Source organism: Monomorium pharaonis, chromosome 2 (genome assembly GCF_013373865.1).
Source record: "Monomorium pharaonis isolate MP-MQ-018 chromosome 2, ASM1337386v2, whole genome shotgun sequence".
Classification (NCBI taxonomy): domain Eukaryota; kingdom Metazoa; phylum Arthropoda; class Insecta; order Hymenoptera; family Formicidae; genus Monomorium; species Monomorium pharaonis.
In genome coordinates this window covers 18,727,762-18,739,241 of record NC_050468.1, presented here as the reverse complement: position 1 = coordinate 18,739,241, position 11,480 = coordinate 18,727,762, and the positions used below count along the sequence as shown (strand labels likewise).

The 11,480-nt window shown below is 26.8% G+C and overlaps 1 protein-coding gene and 1 long non-coding RNA gene across 3 annotated transcripts in view; one reads left to right on the top strand and one right to left on the bottom strand.

Annotated features, from left to right (window-relative positions):
• LOC105838260 (mannosyl-oligosaccharide 1,2-alpha-mannosidase IA) overlaps positions 1–11,480 on the top strand; it is a 601,715-nt gene that overhangs the window by 446,494 nt on the left and 143,741 nt on the right. The gene's annotated exons all lie outside the window — the stretch shown is intronic.
• Positions 1–11,480, bottom strand: part of LOC118644355 — an 87,480-nt gene that overhangs the window by 4,906 nt on the left and 71,094 nt on the right. The window contains exons 3-4 of the long non-coding RNA XR_004962173.1: positions 1,215–2,430; positions 320–420 (exon numbers count right to left, since the gene is read on the bottom strand). This is a non-coding gene — a long non-coding RNA (uncharacterized LOC118644355). The remainder of the gene's footprint in view (positions 1–319; positions 421–1,214; positions 2,431–11,480) is intronic.

The following is an 11,480-nucleotide window of genomic DNA, read 5'->3' as shown; positions in this document are numbered from 1 at the left end:
CAATTATATATACAATGTATATAATTTTATTTATATATATAGAAAATTGATGTATATATTAATTATTTTAACACCTAGATATACTCTGAATTGGTATACGGTTTCACTAGAAGCACAAAAGATGCTACTCTTTATAATGCAAAAAAATACAAAAAATTACTGTCTTGTTGTCGGTGGTATTTTCGCCGCTTCTTTAGAAGGTTTTGCCACGGTAATATAGTCATAATAAGTAAATATATATAATTTATTGTCTATTCTAAATTTTCTTGAAAACGTAAATAAATATATATTCTAGTTGACGAGTATGTCAGTATCTTACTTCACAATGATTTACTCCACACGATGACCACATAGAATGCGATACAGCACTTAGTAGCTCATTGTAGAGAATTACACGAGATTCTTGAAGAAGTCGATATTCTATTGATGAGCAATTTGCACGGTACGTAGCACAATATTTTGAAATTCCATGGAAAAACATTACAACAAATTAAGAAATTGAATTTACATCACATATAGAATAGAATTTTGATATCAATAAAAAGAGATTGAAATACGTTCTTGAAATTATGAAATGAGTTAGTGTTCAATGTTTAAATTTTCTTAATTTATAAATCATTTAGATCATAATTTTTAAATCCATTGTTTATAAAACAGTCAAACTTGGAAATAAATTTTTAGAACTTAGAATTTGATCAAAGTTTATATAATATTGTTTGTTATATCTTAAAATTATATTGTCTAAAATTTTCCAATTATTAACTAAATTACACATCATACAATAAATATATAAATTTGATAATACACGTAAAAAAAATTATAATTTAAAATTTATTTTTCAGAAATTAATAGCAAAAGTTGATCATATTTATTGATTACATGTGTATAAGAATACATATAATTATATAAATTTATTAGAATCTTATATTGCACAAAGTAAAAAATAAAAAAGTATCGAATATTCTTATCAATATCATTTACTCATTACATTTATTTATCTGAGTTATAAAATTATTAGCTTTAGTCATTTTATTTAGTCATTTTAAATTATCATTAAATTTGTTACTTATGACGTATGTTCCTTACGTATAATCCATAAATAAAATCTAAATAAGATCAAATAATATCTTTTCAAACAATCTTGGAAAAAAAAGAACTTTTAACCTCAAAATGTTAGTTTTTTCACATCAACACTATATTGAGTAAAAATTTACCTACAATAGCACTCTAGAGTTAAACAAACTTATTATGTTCTTCTTCTTTAATTTGAATTTATTTCTTTTTTCTTTATATTATTTTTTTTTTTACTTCTGTGGTTCTATGAAATTATACATTTTTGCATTAATATATTTATAACTAAATAAAACAAAATATGAATTTTTACGTGGCACATAATAAAAAAACACTCGCGTAACAGAGCAATTCGTAATGCAACGTTTGACGTCTCGAACAACTATGAGAGTGTCGCACAAGAAGCATTTTGGAAACCTGTAATTGCGCCTGCGCCTGCGGTAAAGTTAAAGAAAACGGATGATATTATTTCACCCTTGCTGTGAGAAAACAACATCGGACAAACAAACGTGCAATTTCAATAATTTGACTTTCTGTCGTTTCCTTCGGTGTGAAAACGCAACTGCGACCAATCGATGACCGTCCCTAACTTGGCGCGGTACCATGAATGCTAATGACAATATTTTATAAAACACATCCGGCGAGGATCGGAAACAGTTACATCATTCTACTGGAAAACGTACCATACGGTGTGTCAACCCTTTTTTAAAAATATGTTCTTGAAGCGCGAGGAAACAAACTTCGCCGAGAATCATTATTATAGATTAAATCAGATATTTCTCGCGGCGATCAATTTGTGGCCATACCAACAATCGAAGTTTATGATAATTAATCATATCTTCCATTTTGCTATAATGGGATCTTTTGTGTTTTTTCAGGTAGTAATATGCTTTTTAAGACGTCATGTACTACTTATATTGTTTAGTCTTGTATAAATTCGTCGACCTACGTTAGCATTAATCAAAACCTAAGTCTCGTAAGCTTGAATTAACTTTAGAAAAATCTAGCTAAACATTATTTTTAATAATACAAATCTATTATAAGAACATTTAAAATAAACATATTAATAATTCTATTTAAATTGAATACATTATATTTTATTACAAAATTTATACATTCAGAAAAAGTGTGCAAACCTATGAAGGCGTATGATTTCTGATATTTTTATCACTTTCAGTTAACATCATTTCTTACATTTCAATTTAACCTGGATCTCTTTATTATAGTACTTTCACATGCCACACCAGGTTGTTTATATATCGTACAATATTGTTCATTTTGTGGCCAATTAAACACGGTAAGTTGGCCTCTATATCCCATCATTTATTTCCTTCCGCTCAAGAATAAGTCAGAAACCATCTGAAATAGTTCATTCACAGTTAAAACAACTTTGGAAAGATATACGTGATAGTTGGAGTCTTTTAAAAAATGAAACAGAACGCAATATAATGCGGCAACACTCATCGCTCGGTGAACTATGCACGATACTGTTATCATGTATGAAAATTATAAAAAAGCATAGCAATATCTTTTTTCATGCAAATCTCTAATACATAATAATTTAAATTCGATACTATCTTTGTAACATGAATGTAAATAATCATTATAAAAAACAAAAATGACGATTTTGAAGATTTTTATGACATTTAATAGTATCGGTACTAAATTTTTCTCCAAATTTTATTTAATGCTATTTAAAATTTTAATATTAGCTTTAAAATACATTTCGTTCCATTTCAATATAATCTTTCTTTTTAAAATATAATAATTTGAAAATAGCTCTTTTTCCTATACAAAAAATACATGCCAAAGACATTTTATATTATCTTAATATTGCATTATGTAAAAAGTATATATTTTTATACTTTTTATGGTAGAACAGGAACATACAAATAAAAAAGCAATATAAGAATAACAAAATATACGGCAAGAAGATTATAAAGAGAAAGTTGCACTTGACATTACATACACACTTAAAATCAACAACATAAGTGTAACAAAAATCTAATCCTGTGTGTGTGTGTGTGTGTGTGTGTGTGTGTGTGTGTGTGTGTGTGTGTGTGTGTGTGTGTGTGTGTGTGTGTGTGTGTGTGTGTGTGTGTGTGTGTGTGTGTGTGTGTGTGTGTGTGTTTGCATATCAATCACTAATGCATCTCCTCTATTATTGCAACATATTGCTCCGTGTGTAATCTGATTGCTGTATAAAACTTGAAATATCTCGAAAAATTGTCAAAACGAAAGTGAATGCATTTTAAAGCTACACTAAAAAAAATGATCTTGCAATTTCAACAAAAGTTATATATGTGTAAAAATTAGCCCAGATAGATAAATAATTAGCAAATACTGTGATATATATATATATGTAGTGTATTTAATCAATCTAGCTGATAGAAGCAGAATTTTTAAATTCTATACGTGACAACCAAAATTTTAGACACAAAATCTGTCTATACCAGCAAAAAAATTTTTTTGGTGTAAAATACATTGATATTTTTGAATAACATTAATAAAATTTAAAACGAATATTTAGTATCGTTATAACGTTATAAAAACTCTCAAAATCGCCATTTTTTACCACTTTGACACTATTTTTCCTAAAATTATGACATTATAATTAAATTTGAATACGAGATGCAGGCAAATTATGTTGAAAATAATTATTTACGCTCGTGTTATTAAAAAAATTATACTTTATCAAATAGTATAGGCTAGATAACATCTACCACTAATTATTCCTTCTAAAACATGTTCTTAAAAGTTTTTATATAAGATATTTTATGTTTAAAAGATGTATAGTTGCAATTTATTTTTTATTCATTATTGCAAGTTAATAACTAGTTAAACAATTGAAAGTTAACAATAAAGTTAAAAAGTTACTGACTTTTAATTTAGTTCATTTTTCATGATTTAATATTTAATTTTAATTAGTTATTTTTTAAACATATAAACTTTAACTTATTAACTTTTTTCTTATAAGTTAAAAATTTTATTTGTGCAAAAAATTATAAAAAATACAATCCTGCATAAAAACAATATTTTTTTGTTTTATATAAACTTAATTAATAAATAAAATATTAAATATATGTGATGATTGATATTATAATTGTGTTCGTAATTTAATTTAAGTAAATTATATGGTTTTCTAATTTAATATAAATAATGCTTCTCAAGATTAACTTTACTTTAACTTGAGTTAATTTAATCTTGAATTTTACCTGAACTAAATTAATTTTATAATTTATTAATTTTAACTCAATTTAGTTAAAAAATATATATTAACCTATTCAACCGTGATTATTTGTTTCGTGCTTAATATCTGCTATTAATCTAATGAACTATATTTTGCACGTATTAAAAACATTTATAAACTATTGAAATTATTATTAGTATAAAATGGTTTGTATATATTGACGTAATTCTAGCAAGTCTCGCCGTAAGTTTTATTCTGTATATATTTACTCAACTATTACCAACTATTCTTGATCAAATCTTTCCGTTAAATGAAACACGTCCGCGCGAACTCCATGCTTTGACAGAATATTTCATCGACAAGAAAACATATTTTTATCCAATTTTATGCCATTGGTTGGTTTCTTTGTCTTTCGGTGTTTTTGTCCTTATGGCCACAATGACATTAGAAATGGTATACATCTATAATGTTTGCGGATTATTTAGAATTGCAAGGTAAGATTTTGTATATTAATTTTGGAATATAGACAATATTACAAATTTATATAAAAATCAAGATAATAAAATAGTTAAAAGTATTTGGAGCTAAAACACTAATTCATCTAAGTAATATTTTTTTACAAAAGTTATCTTCTACATAATTTCTATATCACATGTATTTATTATATTAATAAATTGATATAACAAAGCTTTTTATAATATTTCATATTATAATATTTTTTCTTTACTGTTTCATAATTATGGCATGATTATTATGAATAAGCAAAATATATAAATGTTAATTTTATAAACATAAGTGTCAATATACGTCAACAAAATCGCAGGTAAATTAATGTCAAAATTTTTTATTATTGTAAATAAGCATAACACTTCTAAAAGCTATCATATTTTAATTTCTAGAATAGTACATTATATTACAAGTGCGAGAAATCGGATATTACCTACGAGTGCAGAGTGAATGCACAAACCGAAAGCAAGTATTCGCACGAGTGAATAATAGTCAAACCATATGAATTGCACTATTCTTTGTTACAAGTGTGTAAAAAACGACGAAGGCAAAAGTGGGTTCAAAAGTGGAAGGGAAATTTATGGGAACTCTGTCCTTCGTAAATGAAAAAGAAACATTTATCTTTACATAGTTTACATTATAATTCTACAATAGATAAAAAAAATTTTATTTATAACTTTGATTTTTTGCAAAAAAGAGCGTGGGAATGTATTATTTCACTGTTTGTGCCATTTATTGACAAGAAAATAGTGAAATAATGAATTATTTGTGTGAGATAACTGCCGTGGAAAATCAATTTTTAAATCGAAAATGCCGAATTCCATGTCGAAGATTTATGTGTCTACTCCTCGCATTCGTGGAAAATAGCCGACTTTCCGTACTTGTTACACAATGTACTATTATCAAATAATGTAGCAGTTTTTATAATACTTGTTTTATTTTTTTATAATTAAAGTTTTTGTAACATAGTGAAAAATAAAAGTATAAAAAAATTGGTAATAGGCTGTAATGGCAAAATTCAAGCCCCGTGCTCGTAGAGAAATTAACTATAAAATAAATTTTATCTTTTATATTGTATTATAAAAAATACGAAAGAAAAAATACAAAACAATTTTAAAGAATTATAAAATGTGATCTTATATTATCAATAATATATTTACTATTGTTAAATTATGCAACTTGTAAGAAAGTCATGCAAATTTTATTTTTTCTTTGAAGATTCGATTTTAACAGATTTTATTTTAGACAAAAAAAACATTAAATGTATGAACTAGGAATTTTTTATTTTCTTAATTATTTGCGCAGATCATGTTTTTATTAATAAAGTACAATGTTTAGTTTCAAAAAAATAAGGAGATATCATTTTAGGAGACCTATGCCATTATTAGTAATCTTTCTCACAAATAAGGAAATAATTGAGTATACTTGCAGCTACCGAATTGAGCATTCAATTAAAGAATATGCATCGTATAGTTCTACACAAAAGAAAGATTACATGATTCAACGAAACATAATCGCTGCAGTGGCCATACACAAAAAAGCCATCAAGTCTGTATCTTTATTTATATTGTAATATTGCTTACAAAAATATTGAAACATTTATATCAATTTTTTAATTCACTTACAATTGTGAGTGAATATATAATTTTGAATATATAACTTTTTTCTCATCTTTATCTTTCATTATTGAAGACGCACCGAATTTGTTGCAAAATGTTTTACGCCATATCTTTTTATGCTAGTTGTAATCGCCGTTTTATCTACAAGTTTAAATTTATTCCGAGTAAGTTACTTTTCCTAAATTTCTCTTTTTATTTGATAATTAAATTATGAATTCTTATACGTATATATGTTAAATAACAATTTTGTGTTTTAGTTGCTTAGAGCAGTAATTTCGCAAAATATATACGAGTTTATCTCATCAGCATTACTTATCATTTTCCATTTTATATTTATGTTTTTGGTTAATTATTACGGGCAAAAAGTTACGGATTGTAATAACGAAATATTTAATACTGTGTAAGTATTTATTGTATAATTACATAAATGTTCTTATTGTGGCAATTAGAAGTTTTAAACTTTTAATGATTAGAAGTTTTAAACTTTCAATGATTAAAATATTAAAACTCAGATTATCAAAATAATATTTTATTAACAGATACAATATGCAATGGTATGCAACTTCAGTAAAAGTCCAGAAATTACTATTATTTATAATGCAAAACACTACAATTCCATATATTTTAAGCATTGGTAATGTAATTTATGCTTCAGTAGAAGATTTTGCTAAGGTAGAAAGACAGATAACACATAATGTATAAACCATAAATTATTATTAACCAAACGCATTTAACAAATTTGTTTTACAGCTCGTAAGCATGTCAATGTCTTACTTTATGTTAATTTATACTTTACTGTAATAAAAATAAACAACACGAATTGATTATAAATAATATGTAGCTGATAAAGGATATTATACAAAGTAAACGATATGCACGTGGTAAAGAAACACTAATTTAATAAATTATTATCTTATTTGATCATTGTTATTATGTTATTTTACTCTACATGTGGATAATAAAAATAATTATAGATACGATTATATATGTATATATGTATATGAGTATATGAGTATATACATGTATGTAAAAGAAACCATTACCGATGCAAATATTCAAATAAAACGTCTTGTTTTTGTTTGATTATTAAATGATTGATGATCATTAAAAATAGAATTAATTATATTAATAATATTTTATTTGCCTTTATCTTATATTTTTATTTTATGACAATTAAATTAAATGAAATAAGTTTAGAAGATAAGAGCTATATTATTAAGTTCAGTAACGCTCAAATTTGTAATAAAAAACAGCGAAAAGAATTTAATATAATAGAATAAAAAATAAAAACAAAGTAAATATCTGAAGATAACGCTTATAAATCATATAGAATGTCTTAATTGAAACGATAAACTTATCTATTCTTATTGGGGGGGGGGGGGATCCCACTTGCCTACAACTTCGTTTGCACACAAATTTAGCAGAGCTGCTCGATTGCCTACATTTTCGATTGCTTACAATCCCGATTGCCTACAGCTTCGTTTACACACGAAAATAATTAAGGTACAAGAGTAGGATTACACACATGCCATTATTGCGCCCATATACATTGCACACACGACAATATTGCGCGCAGACACATTGCACACATGATATTATTTTGCTCATGCACATTGCATACATGATATTAATACGTTCATACACATTGCACACATAACATTATTGCGCACATACACATTGCACACATGACATTATTGCACACATAAGTTAAAGAAACAATATTAACACATTGCACACATGATATTAAAACGTTCGTACACATTGCACACATGACATTATTGCGCATATGCATATTGTACACATGACATTATTACGCTCATATACATTGCATACATGACATTATTGCACACGTGCACATTGCACACATGACAATTACCACATGGGTTTGCGACTTTCCAGGCACCCCTACCGACGAGGTGGGTGCGAGAAAAGGGCCAAAGCCCCCTTTGCACCCCCCGTGTGTACGTGTGTGTGGCTACAGCGAAGAAGTATCCACGCTTCGTACTGTTCCACATGGGTTTGTGACTTTCCATGCAAAGTGAGGTCTGCCTACTTTTCTCTTTATTTTTAATCTACTTTTATTTTTATTTTTAATATGATATATCTCGAAAACGAAAGCAGTTAGCTCTATAATATGATCTATACAATTTTTTGTTGAGCATAAAAAATACTATCAAGAACCATGGTCAAATCAAGGCGCCTAAGTTATTGGAATCGTACCTTCAGAATGTATGAGCGCAATGATATCATGTATGCAATGTGCGTGTGCGCAATATTGTCATGTGTGCAATGTGTAAAAGCGTAATAATATCTTGTGTGCAATGTGCATGTGCGCAATAATGTCATGTGTGCAATCCGAATGTGTCCAATGTGTATGAGCGAAATAATATCATGTGTGCAATCCTATTCTTGTACCTTAATTATTTTCGTGTGTGCAAACAAAGCTGTAGACAATTGAGATTGTAGGCAAACGAAGCCCTCCCATTCTTATTTTTGAAAAGATTATATATGTATATACATAAAAGATTATATATGTATATACATATATATTCATACTAATGTAATTATTACCTCGATTTAGTATGTATCCTACAAACTTTTTTGTTTCTTCTCTTAATTATTTTAACTCATGTTCATATTATTCGTAAAAACACTCGAAATGACGGAACAAAATATTATTGTGATATTTATAAATATATGATGTATCTTTAACAATTAAATATAGTTCGACAAAAGATATGTACTTTGTCATCATTGTTATCTTACTTTAAAGGGTTCTGTTGAACGGTTTAGGCGGGATTGAATCTCTTCGAATTTGCAATGAGAACACTACACGAATGCGTTTGCGCTAACTCAGAACAAACTGTAGAGAGAGGGGCTTTAATTGCTTATGAAAAATTACTAGTAGAAAAGATTATTTTACTGAACATTTACATGACTCATGTTTCCTTTGCTTTGTATGTATCTCGGTATATCAGCGAAAGCCAATGAAACAGTACGATTTTCTTTTCTTTCTTCTGCCATGTTGGCACGGACAATGCTTAAATTACCTTAACTGTCACTCACTCTTCGACGTTGCATGTCCCGCTGTCTATCATACACCGCGAAAAATCCAAGAAAGAATCGGCTTGTATATTAAATAAATCATTACGAAGGAAAAAAGTACGAAGTAAAATCTGCTCTTTGAAATCTGTTCTTACAGATCTCATTCCCATTCGTGTCTCGACCATTGCAAGAAAATGTATATGTTCGACGATAACTATTATAAATTTACTCAAACTTTTTTAAGATTTTTTGGTTTATGGCCTTATGGAAAAACTAAATATGAACGTTTTCGTGCAATGTGTTTCTCAATGTTACTCATTTCTTATACGATTGCTCAGGTAATTTATTTTTCTAATAAGTTTAACAAGGATACTAAAAAAACTAAAGATAACATATTAATTGTTTTACATATGTATATGTGTGTGTGTGTTTTTTCGGTATCTTAAAAGTTATTTTAAGAACTCTTTAAAAAAAGAATCACGCAGATTAAAATTACGTAAATGTGCATAAATATTGGCGTTTATAAACACAACTCCTCACATCTAAAAAAAACAAATTTGCTTTTTAAAAAAATTGTGTGATTTACAATGTATCTGTAACATGCAATCTATGAATTAAAAACTAAAAAAAATATTTTTTTAATATTTATTCTATTTAATATTCAAGATATTTAAAATATTATCGAATAATTTATATTGAAGATATATAGGGTGTCTGGCATTAAGTATAATACTCGTAGATAGATTAAGCAGATTAAATTAAATAGAAAAGTCCTTTACTATTTTGAAATTTTTACAATGGTCAATGAGAAATTGATGAATAGAAATAAGAGGCTATATTTGCACAATTAATTGACAAAAATAGCCTAATGTCATGCGTTGATAACACACACATAAAAAAATAAATTTAAAAATATATAAAAGCAATAACGCATTAAAATTATTATTAAGAAAGAATAATTGTCGATACATGTATGCTAATTTACATTTATAAAGTATAATATATGTATAAATTTACAAAATGATTAATTATTTATTATTTAAAATATTATTCAGTTTTATATTAATTAAAGATTATTCCCTAAAAAGTTTAGTGTATATATTATCAAAAATATATTTTTCTTACATAAAGTGTATAAAATAAATAAAATGTTAAATAATAAATACAATAATGTTGATAGCTATATTATTATATGTACGATTTAACATAAAGACATGTATTTTTTTAGTCAGCACAATTTGTTATAGCTGATTTTAATATAATTGTCATTGCCAGAATTTTGTCGGATGTTTTTCCAGCTCTTGTGTGTCTTTTAAAATTTCATATGTTTCTCTTGGATGCTAAAAAAGTAAATAACCTCTGATTTTAATTGTGTTATAATAATGCTGATTTTTATAAAAGATTTTTACACTTTATTTTAAACATTATTTATTATAATTTAAATTTTATTTAATATAGCTAAAACAGATTCTGAAGGAAATGATTAATAATCGGCGGATGTTAACAGATGCACAGGAAATTAAAATAATAGAATATTACGCTTATCAAGGAAGAAACATTACAATTATAATTATATGTAATAATGTTAACTTTACGTATAAAAGATGGTAGCATAATAGAAGCATACATTATTTAATTATATTTACGATATAATATACAGAGTGTCCCAAAACATGTAGGTCAACGCTCGTAAAAAGGTAGAAGAGATTGAGATGAACATAAAAGTTCAATATTGTCTTGAGTTAGGTTTTGGGTTAAGTCTTGGGTTAGGTCCATCAATAATCGAGGTATTAATTTTTCAAATTATGCGAATGAGAGCGTGAGAGAAGAGCTCGATCCACTCGAGCCATAACACGGAAGAAGAAATCTATCGTAAATGTATGATAAACTTTCATTAATTTACTATTCACAATTACGATACAAATTAATTAGATTATTTGCGAATTCCATACGTTAATATCTCGATTATTGGTGGACCTAACTCAAGACAATGTTGGACTTTTATGTTCATCTCGATCCCTTCTACCTTTTTACGAGCGTTGACCCAC